Source organism: Rhinolophus hipposideros, assembly GCF_964194185.1.
Source record: "Rhinolophus hipposideros genome assembly, chromosome: 10".
NCBI classification, from domain to species: Eukaryota; Metazoa; Chordata; class Mammalia; order Chiroptera; family Rhinolophidae; genus Rhinolophus; species Rhinolophus hipposideros.
In genome coordinates this window covers 77,365,050-77,375,963 of record NC_138056.1, presented here as the reverse complement: position 1 = coordinate 77,375,963, position 10,914 = coordinate 77,365,050, and the positions used below count along the sequence as shown (strand labels likewise).

At 35.4% G+C, this 10,914-nt stretch overlaps 1 pseudogene across 1 annotated transcript; it reads right to left on the bottom strand.

Moving 5' to 3' along the window:
* Positions 1–3,889: 3,889 nt before the first annotated feature.
* Positions 3,890–4,457, bottom strand: LOC308503460 (mitochondrial inner membrane protease subunit 1-like; annotated as a pseudogene). The gene has a single exon. The product of its transcript is annotated as a mitochondrial inner membrane protease subunit 1-like (transcript).
* Between the last annotated feature and the right edge of the window lie 6,457 nt (positions 4,458–10,914).

The following is a 10,914-nucleotide window of genomic DNA, read 5'->3' as shown; positions in this document are numbered from 1 at the left end:
CATGTTATTACATTGATTGAAATAATCCCTGGCTGTCTCCAAAGTCAGTCATTTATTAGGAAATGGGGAGCTTGTATATACACTGAGACTTGTTCTGGGTAGTCTGTTATCAGAGTTATAACTATTTGGACCATAAAACTTCATCTTATGTCATCACTAACTTGGAGGCCCATGAAAAAGCCTTCTGCAATGACCGACATCATCAATTCCTTCCATAACTAAAAGAGTTCCACCTGTAATTTGAATCTCACTTTAGCTACAATTTTTTCCTTATCTTTTCTCAGCATAGTCCTTCAAAAAGAAAAAAGACAGCGAGATATTCAAGATGAATGAAGGAAGAAAAATGATGAGAAGGGACCTGATAACTAAAGACAGCAAGTAAGATTATATACGTTTTTTTTTTCTGAGAATGGACTTAGACTTTTATCTCCTAAGTTTTCATATATAATGTTCACTATAATTAATATCCAAATAGTCTACAATTGCAGGTTTTATTTTGTCTTTGACACAAGAATTCCTTAAACAAGGGTTCGTTCTTCCCCTCTCTCTATCTCTCCTTCCTTCCTTTCTGTTTTTCTTTTTAAAAATTTCAACTAATTGAGAAGTCTTTGTGTTTTTTAAATGATTATTTCTAGTTTTGTTATTTACATTGTGGTCAGACATGGTCTGTACCATGACAACAGTTTGAAATTATTGAGACTTATGTTGCTACCTAATACATGGTTAGATTTTACAAATATTCCATGGAAACTTGCAAAGGAGGTGTACTGTCTGTAATTTTGGCATTTATAAAGATATTAAAATAATTTTACTATTTATTATTGTTTACTTTTATCCACCTAATTTTTTGGGAATGCAATAATTATGTGAATTTATTCACATCTATAGTATTAATAATTTATTTTTAAACTTTTAAATTATTTAATGGCATGTTATTTGACACAACGTTTATGATAATATTTTCACTTAACAAAGAGACATTATTTATTTATATATTTTCTTATTTTGGTAGCTATTATTCTATTATTTTTAATGATTTTTTTATTTGGCCTCTATTTTGATGTTTGTAACCCATTTTTTTTCTTTTTTTTTTTTTCAGTGAATGTTAGCAGAACATATCTTTATTCCATCTTTTATCTTAACTTTTCTGTGTCGCTTTAGTTTGAGTATATCACTTATAAACAATGTAGAGTTGGATTTTCTTTTTTGACCCAATTAAGAATCTTTCCTTTCAATAGATGAAATCATTCCCTTTACATTTATTTTTATAACATGTTTATTACTTTCTAAAAATCTCATTTCTAAATCTCTCATTTATTCTCTATCTTGATACTTATAAATTATCAAAACCTATGTTTTTTTCTTCTTTAAATTTCTTTCAGTAATCTTGTGTATTAAAGACATATTCAGTTTCACTAATGATTTCCTTTAAATCTTTAGGTACAAACTTTCTCTTTATAATATGAAATGGTATTAAATGACTGCTACCTATTAAGATGATTAATTTGTCAGGGATATTTCTTTCCATTTCCTATGTTTTTGTTGGTATACTCTGGGAGTTTTTCCTAGCTAATTACTGGATTATTAATTATCTTTTCTTCCAAGAATTACATTTGCATCTTGTTCTATAACCATATTTGCCAAGTTATTTAGATTTGGTTATATGTTTTAATTTATGTATCTGGGACTTTCATACCACTAACTGCATCTCCATCTGTGATTTCTTTGTTTGCACCTCCTTTTTGCCACTGGTACATATCCTCAAATCATCTTTTTCTTAATTAAAATTTATTGGGGTGACAATGATTAGTAAAGTTACATAGGTTTCAAGTGTACAATTCTGTAATATATCATCTATATATCACACTGTGTGTTCACCACCCAGAGTCAGTTCTCCTTCCATCACTATATATTTGATCCTTTTTACCCTCATCTACCACCCCTCTCCCCCTTTCCTGTGTCTTTGAATTTTTGTTTCTTCATTTTTTGTCTTGTTCCTTTGTTGCTTTCAGTTTTATATCAAACATATCAGTGAAATCATATGGTTCTCAACATTTTCTGTCTGACTTATTTTGCTTAGCATAATAATCTCAATATCCATTCATGTTGTCACAATGGCACTTTCATCTTTTCTTATGGCAGGATAGTATTCCATTGTGTATATATACCACGTCTTTTTTATCCAATCATCTATTGAAGGACACTTTGGTTGTTTCCATGTCTTGGCCACTGTAAATAAAGCTGCAATGAACCTTGGAGCACATATATCTTTACGGATAAATGTTTTCAGATTTTTTGGGTAGATACCCAGGAGAGGGCTTGCTGAGTATTATGGTAATTCTGTTCGTAATTTTTTGAGGAACCTCCACACTGCCTTCAATAGGGGCTGCACCAATCTGCATTCCCACCAACAGTGTATGAGGGTGTATTTTTCTCCACAGCCTCTCCAACACTTGTTACTATTTATCTTGTTGATGAAAGCCATTCTGACTGGGGTGAGGTGATATCTCATTGTGGTTTTTATATGCATTTCTCTGATGAGTAATGTGATGTTGAGCATTTTTTCATATGTCTATTGGCTATCTGTATGTTCTGTTTGGAGAAATGTCTATTCGGGTCCTCTGCCCATTTTTTAATTGGATTGTTTGTGTTTCTGTTGTTGAGTCGTATGAGTTCCTTATATATATTTGGGTATTAGCCCCTTATTAGAAGCGTTGTTTGGAAATATCTTCTCCCATTCTCTTGGTTGCCTCTTTATTTTGTCGATGGTTTCTTTTGCTGGGCAGAAGCTTTTTAGTGTGATATATTCCCATTCATTTATTTCAGCTTTTACTTCCCTTGCCTTTGAGGTCAAATTCATAAAGTGCTCTTTGAACCCAAGGTCCATAAATTTAGTACCTATGCTTTCTTCTATGCAGTTTATTGTTTCAGATGTTATGTTTAGATCTTTGATCCATTTTGATTCAATTTTGGTACAGTGACAGGTAGCAGTCTAGTTTCATTCTTTTGCACGTGGCTGTCCACTTTCCCCAGCACCATTTATTGAAGAGGATGTCAAGTCATCTTTCTAAGTAAAGTAGATGGTTTGTATACTTACTGAAGATTTGCATATTTTCATATTTCCATATAAAAAGGACACTTTACTGATTTATAGAACTCCTGAGTTGTGGCTATTTCCCTTAAAAAGTAATGGGATTCCCTTTTCTTTTGGCATTTAAATGTTGCAGAGAAGAAGTCTGACTGCAGTCTGTTTTTAAAACTTTATTTTGTCATAGGGAACCTGGAGTGTTGAATGTTGTTGGATAATGTTAGCAGTTTGACTGTTCAGCAGCTTGAATGGGGTAAAGGAACTGGGGTCACTTATTTCTTCTTCACTTATTTCCTGCAGCACTGAAAGCACCACTTCCAGGGTGGGAAACCTGAGTTGGTTCTTGGTGAGATCTTTTTATCCTGTTTTCCCTTTATAGATCAGATAATCTTCTCTGTTGACAACATGCCTTACTTTCAGCACCTAGGAAATGTTCCAGTATTTTACTTTTACAATTTTGCCTGTTTCTGGGAGGAGGATTTGAAACTAGTTGTTCAGTTGTCACCTTCCCTAGAATTTAAAGGATTACAGAGAATTTTTCATAAATTGCTGTTAATCTCCCTTGTAAGAATCAGAAAAATTACTCTGTAAATTTTTTCTTTGGGTCACTCTCAGCATGTGGCTTAGCTTATTTGTTTTTCAATTAATTCGTATTCACCTTCTCTGGACTTGTCCCTCAAATATGGGGGTGCTCCTTTTTTATTGAATAGTAATTGTTTTATGGGTAGTACATGATTTCAGTTGCAATGCTAAATTCACTTGAACAGGAGACAGTAATGAAGTCAAAAGAATAAATGCTTGCTAATCATCTGAAAATCTGTGGCCATTAGGGCTGCCCAAATCACTCAGAGGCCAAATCTTAAAGAAGATACATCCTCTTATTAGTCCATATGGTCCCTATTTGTAGAATTCTGTAGATTATTACCTTCTAACTGAACATGACCTGGTGGTACGTAAGTCTGGCTTTTAAAGAAATCTCATGGACTATTGGTAAGGATTTTGTCTCCTTCTAAACCAATTATTCTTTTAAAAATAATTGATTTTGGATCACTTGGGCTTGCTTTTTGCAATTGCAATGTCACCTCTTGGGATGCCATAAAAATGTCAACTAAGATTTCCTGGAAAGACAATATCTAAATTTTGAATTGTAGGCTCTTGATAGTCCAGAACACATGACAACATCACCAACATATCCACAAGCATAATGAGCCATACAGTCATACTAACTAGTATAGCCAATACTTTGAAAGGTTTTTCCATGAACACCATGAAGCAGAATCCTGTGTAGACTCTGCCACCATTGGCCACAGATGTGTTCTACAGTATATTTAATTTTTAGGGTAGTTGTAGGGCTTCCAGTAAAAAGCATCTAAAACATGTCTGGGGCCGGCTCAGTGGCTCAGGTGGTTGGAGCGCCATGCTCCTAACGCCGAGGACACTGGTTTCATTCCCACATGGGCCAATAAGCCGCTCTCTACACCTAAGATTGTGAACAACGGCTCTCCCTGGAGCTGGGTGCTGTGAGCAGCTGGAGGTCGGCGTGAGCTTTTGTGGACTGCTGTGTGCTGCTGCGGGCTGATGTGTGCTGCTGCAAAAGAGGTCTGTTATCCACATGTTCTAACCACAATAACTCTAAAAGGGTGAGGTACATGCCTGAGGGAAAGGAGAATGATTGCATTGAGTATATGTGTTTGCAGCCCCGCTTACCCTGGCCACCGTTATGGTGGTTGATGGGCTGCTGAGTGATCAAGTATGGTGACTGGCCTCACTCCATGCTCTCAGTGTTCCAGGCCTCACCTCCTACTCACTTACAGGCACAATTTATTTTGTAGAATTTCTCCAGAAAAATTTTATCTCCCCGGCTTCCCTGTGCCCTTGAGGGTGTTACTGGGTATCTTCTCTCATCCATCAGGTAATGAATACCAAAAAAGGCAAATAAATCTTAAATATAGTTGGGAAGATAAATCTATTGCAAATAATAATAGGTTATAATACAACAGCAAATATAAAAGATTTTTGGATTATCTTTGCTGCTGTACATTATTGTTAGCATAGATGATGAGTTGACTCTAACAATGTTGGCTTGTGCATTAGATCAATAATTCCTCTCCCCCTATTCCTTAACTAAATCCCTTACTGAAATTTCATGCACTAGCAGTCACATTTCCACTGTTTTCAACTTGGCACCTCAGCTGTTTTTTGAGTGTTATCTTTTAACCATTTCTACCAAACAAAATTTAGATTTTGAATATTACATATTTACATGATATTTTTAAAGCATTTAAAAATTTTAAATTAAATTTATTGGGGTAACATTGGTTAACAACATTATATAAGTTTTAGGTGTACAATTTATAATACATCACCTGTATATTGTATGGTGTGCTCACTACCCAAAGTCTAGTCTTCTTCTGTCACCATATATTTGACTCCCTTTACCCTCTTCTTCCTTCCCCTACCTGCATCTTTTTTTCTATAAAACTGTGTGCATTCTAACTTGTCTTTAAGGAATTAAGAGTGGTGTCCTAGTTTAGAACATTTTGGTTCCTTCTGACATTTAGTAAGCTGTTAGAAAAAAACAGATAAGTGTAGCTTACTGTCTTCAAGTTACATCAGTTCTTTAGTGAATTGAATGAGAATACATTAAGCTTAATTTTAGAATGTTCCTCTTATAAATGTATTATGTACGTCATAGAGACTTAGCAGACCCACTAGTGTGGGAAGTGAACTTGTCACATATTACTCCCTTTGCAGGGTCAGGTCTAATCGAAACTTAGAGAGGGAAATAGGGACCACGAAGAAAAACTCCAAGTGATTCAAGTAGTGATATTTATAAACCTCTGAGTCAGTAATGATTCAGCACTGAAGCACAGTGCTAAGGACCCCATTTGGTTAAAGAGACAGTAGTGTGAAATGAAAGCTGAGACCACTTGTGGTTCTTATCTGTGGATATTTGGCATTATGAGTAGGCAAAATATTTAGCACAAGACCCCTTTCACTCCAGGTTCATTTGTGTAGTTCTTCACAAACTTGAGAGGCAAATTTAAACTCTTCCTCCCAATTGTTCTTTTTTAAATAATACAAACAGAAAAAAAGGTATCTTGTATAAGTTCATTAGAAATGAAAATCTGAAGATTAATTGGATTTTTAAAAAATAGGACTAGCGTTTCTTGAATACTTAATATCAGATGTATTACAACTATATGCTGTTGGTCTTATAACACTCACTTTACGAGTGAAAATGAGGTTTAGAGAGGTTAAAAGCTTGCTGAAAATAACACAGCTATGATATACCATGTCAAATGAGCCAAAATTCCAAAATCAACTGGGCTTTAAAGTAAACTCCCTAAAATTTTAATCACTAAACGATAAAGATAACATCAGAAATTATTTTGAAATTTTGAAGGATAGAAGCATAATGTAAATGAAGACAATACTTGTCTATCTTTGGTTTGATGTCAGTAAAATTATAACCTCCAATTTTCATTCTTTTCTCTTTTGAATTTTGAAGACAGATTCAGGGCAACTTTGTCATATTTGATGTATGTGAATCCGCAAATTTTTCTTTTAGAATGACATTGGCTTATGATGAGTTTCCCCAGTAGAATACGTAGGGGCCCAAGTACTCAGGCTTATGATACCAGTTGGCAATGTGGGGACAGACTCCATCAGGGACTTTAAAAAGGTTAGGAATCATCAGGCTCAGCAACGCTTTGCAAGGCAGCACATTCCTTCAGCCTCCCAGGGCATGACTCTGTGTCATACAGCCCTTTCCCTCCAGAGCCAATCTGGCTCCCTGAATGACTGGACCAATTCCATTGCTGGTCAAGATGCATTTGCAAAGAATGCGAGGTGACTGCAGAAATGTTAGCATGGATAGTCTTTGGAGCTACAGAAAGAAAACCATACAGAATGAGGTTCCCCACATATTTAAATTAATAAAGTATTACATAATGCACCCATGCATACATCAATTTATTTGGGAGTCATGGGTTGTCAAACTTTAATTTCTCAAGGAATAACATTAAAAACAACGACAGCAACAAAATCCCTGACACTGACTATCATTTCCAAAAGAAAAGCCACTTTCAAACTAAAATGAAGAAGAACATAATATCAGGATGAAGAACAACCTTAGAGGTGAAACAGATTTAGCCTCTCAGAAAACTCACTCTGTTGCACTTACCTCAAATTTTTGTCTCAGCCTGATGAAAACTAAACCATGGGTCAGCACTATCTGTAGACTATTGTCAGACAATCCCCAAATGTGAAGCATTTAGGATCCCAACTTGAGTCTTAGAATTTTGGTTCACTCGCCAGACCTGAGGGAAATCTTAAAAAAAAAATGCCCCCCAAAAGACCACAACAGAGTCTTGTACATATTGTGTGCTTAAAAAATGTTTGTTGTTTAAACTGAAGAGAGATGAATATTTGCCAAGTACCAGGATTGAATATAGGGAGTGGCCAGGAGAGGGAACAGAGGAACTCGAGGTCTCCCTTCAGGACACCCATCCCTCATTACCTAGTGTTAAGTGTTGGGGAAGGGGAGGCTGCAGTATAAAAGTCAAAAGCCCTTTGCTCAGTAACCAGATAGTGTCTACTGGAGGTCCATGTTGGAAGGACCAGCCTGAGGCCACACTGCATTAGCAGTGACTAAACATTTCTTCAGAGAGGTCCCCAGGTACCCTCCATGCCACTGTCTGCCTCAGTTGGCCCTGGGATCATTTTGCTGGGTTCACCTGGGGGCGCAGTGAGGTGAGACCTCCAACCTTCAAGACAGGCAAACCCGACTGGAATGTTTATAATCAAACTTAATGTCTACAGATGCCTTTCTCCTAAGATTGATTGCATCTGAGGGTCTCTACTGAAACATAAATGTGGCCAACTACACTGAACACAGGCATAAATAAAAACATAAAAGTTATATAATAAAATCAATTATTAAAATAACCCCCTATAAAATCAAGGTTTATATCTTATCTTTTCTTTTAAAATTATAATGACATTTGCTTCACATATTTAGCTTTTTAGAGATTGGATACATACAACTTTATGATTATTATATCCTTTTCATAAATGGTGCCTTTATGTTTTATAATTTTCCTCGTGATTAATGCTCTTAATCTTAGATGCTATGTTGCTAATTATAATTGTATTGCTGTTGTTCCTCTTTTCCTTTCTTTCCATTTGAAAACATTATTTTCCTCATATTTATTTGCCTATTTGTTTCTTTTCAGTATTAAAAAAAAATCATAGTCTTAAGTGTGTTTTGAAAATAAGATACGTCTGCTTTTTAAAGTCCAATCTGACAATGCTTGTCTTTGAAAGATGAATCCAGTCCACTCACATTTAATTGACCATCAGATATTTTACTTCTTTGATCTTACTTCATGAATATCATTTACATTATTTTGTTTTTCCTTTCCCCCTTTAATTTTGGTGAGTTGATCAAAGTAGCATTAATTCTTTTCATTTTCCATATTAAATTTAGAGGTTCTATCACACTTTCCCACTCTTCTAGGCACTATTCTTCTGTAGCTGAGCCCCTTGTGATTTTAATGCCCCCAATATTTTTGGCTTCTAGAATTAATTTAATTCTTAATTAGGATATAGGTATAGGCTTTAACTTAATGTTTCAACTGCTTTGGTTGTCATGTAGCTTATAGTCAAAGGTTAAGAAAGTATGTTAGTCATGTTCTGCAGGACTGCCTGTAAAGCAAGTTCCAGGAGAAATGTTTAAAGTACACTTTGCTTGAGATAAAGAAAAATATAGCTAGTTAAGCACAAAACAACGATAGCTTAAATAATGGCAACAGTTATGTTTAGTTTCTGCCTTTTACTTTAAAAATAATGTCAGAGACGCACAATTATGAGGTATTTTGAAGAATCTTGGTTCTTCAACCCAACACCCCTTGTTCTCACAATATAATTTTGCGTTGCTGATATACTGTTTCTTTGTCCAGCAGGAGGAGATAACTTTAGGGTCTCTGGGGGGAATCTATGAATTTGTTTTGCAGAAGCAAAGAATGTCTTCAAGGTAGTTGCAACCTGCTGCTGATGTCTAGGAGTGTGATACAAAAAAGCATCATCTATGACTAAACAAACACAGACTTCTCTTTCAGTTCCCTGGAACTCCCCCTTCCCTACTCCCTAGCTGCATAAAAACTCCCTACTTTTGCTTTTTGAGAGAGATGGGTTTGAGAGATCTTGCTCTCCTGTTCTCTCACTTTGGACAAACTGAATAAACCTTTCTCTATCTCCAAGCACCTGTGTTTCAATGTTTTGGCTTACTAGTGTGCATCGACCCCAGCAACCTGAAATTTAGGAGGTGATTCTGCAACACTCCCATTCTATTGAATCACTTCTTCTTCTGCTATTATTATGAAAACAAGGGACCAACTATCTCTCTCCATCAAAGTATTTTACTTTCTCTGTTTTTTTTTCACCTTATAATGTTTTCATTTCCCTACTCTTATCTTAGATGAAACCTTAAAAAACAAAAACAAACAAACAAAAAAACTTGTGCTTCCCCTTTCCAAGGTTTTATGAGATAGTTTAGTTTAGGACTTTCAAATTTTTGGTTTTCCCCGTGGGACGTTTCTTTCATTTGTATGATCATTATTTAGCCCTTATATAACACATTCCAAGGCATTTAATCATTTTCAATTTAGGCTTAAATATATGTCTGTCTAAGTGGAAAATCACACACATACACAACTACTAACATAGACAAATATGTAGAGAGACAGACTTATATTTATGCTGTTTCCTCACCACTACTGGGGACTCTGTTGGGATTCATTCACATTTTGTTGTCTTAAAGTCCTTCCTGAAGTATTTCCTTAGATGGACTATGTGGGTAAGCCCTGGATCCTTGCCTTTTTGCTGACACCTTTCTCTCACCCCAACAGGTGGTTTTCCGGGCAGAGGGCAGGATTTGGGGATGGAATCCTCTTCCCTCAGTGTCCCATGGGTGCAATTCTTCATCTTCTGTCTGGTACATCAGTCCAATTTGTGTTGGCACTTTCCTTTGTATGTAACATAGCTTTTATGTCTGACAACCTATAAATTTTTTTTTGCTTGAATTTAGGAATGCTGCCAGGTATGCCTTAGTGGAGTTTTTTTGTTTGTTTACTTCTTATTTTCCCCCCATCAATTCTGCCTGGAACTCAATGAGCTCTCTAAATTTGAAGACTTGAGTCTTTCTTCAAACCAGGGAAAATTTCTTCTATTATTTTCTTAATAAATGCATTCATACAGATTCATACAGATTCAAACATCTGTTCCTTGTCCCTCCCTTGTTATTCTTTTTTTAAAAGATTTTTATTAAAAATATAGCCAACATACAATATTATATTAGTTTCAGGTATACACCATAGTTATATATCTAAAGAAGTGATCACCATGATAAGTCCAGTAACCATCTGACACTGTACCATGCTATTACAATATTACTGACTATATTCCCTATGCTGTACATTATATCCCCATCACTTGTTTTACATCTGGAAATTTGGACCTCTTATTTCCTTTCACCCTTACCCCTCTTTCAAAAATTTTTAATTATAGTTGATATTCAATATTATTCTATATTAATTTCAGGTGTACAGCATAGAGGTTAAACATTTGTATAATTTAAGAAGTGATCCCCCTGACTAGTCTAATATCCACTTAGCACTATACATAGTTATTATCATATCATTGACTATATTCCCTATGCTTTACTTTATATCCCATGACTATTTTGTAACTACCAATTTGTACTTCTTAATCCCTTCACCTTTTTTCACCCTGCTTCTCAACCCCTAGCTATCACCCCAACAAAT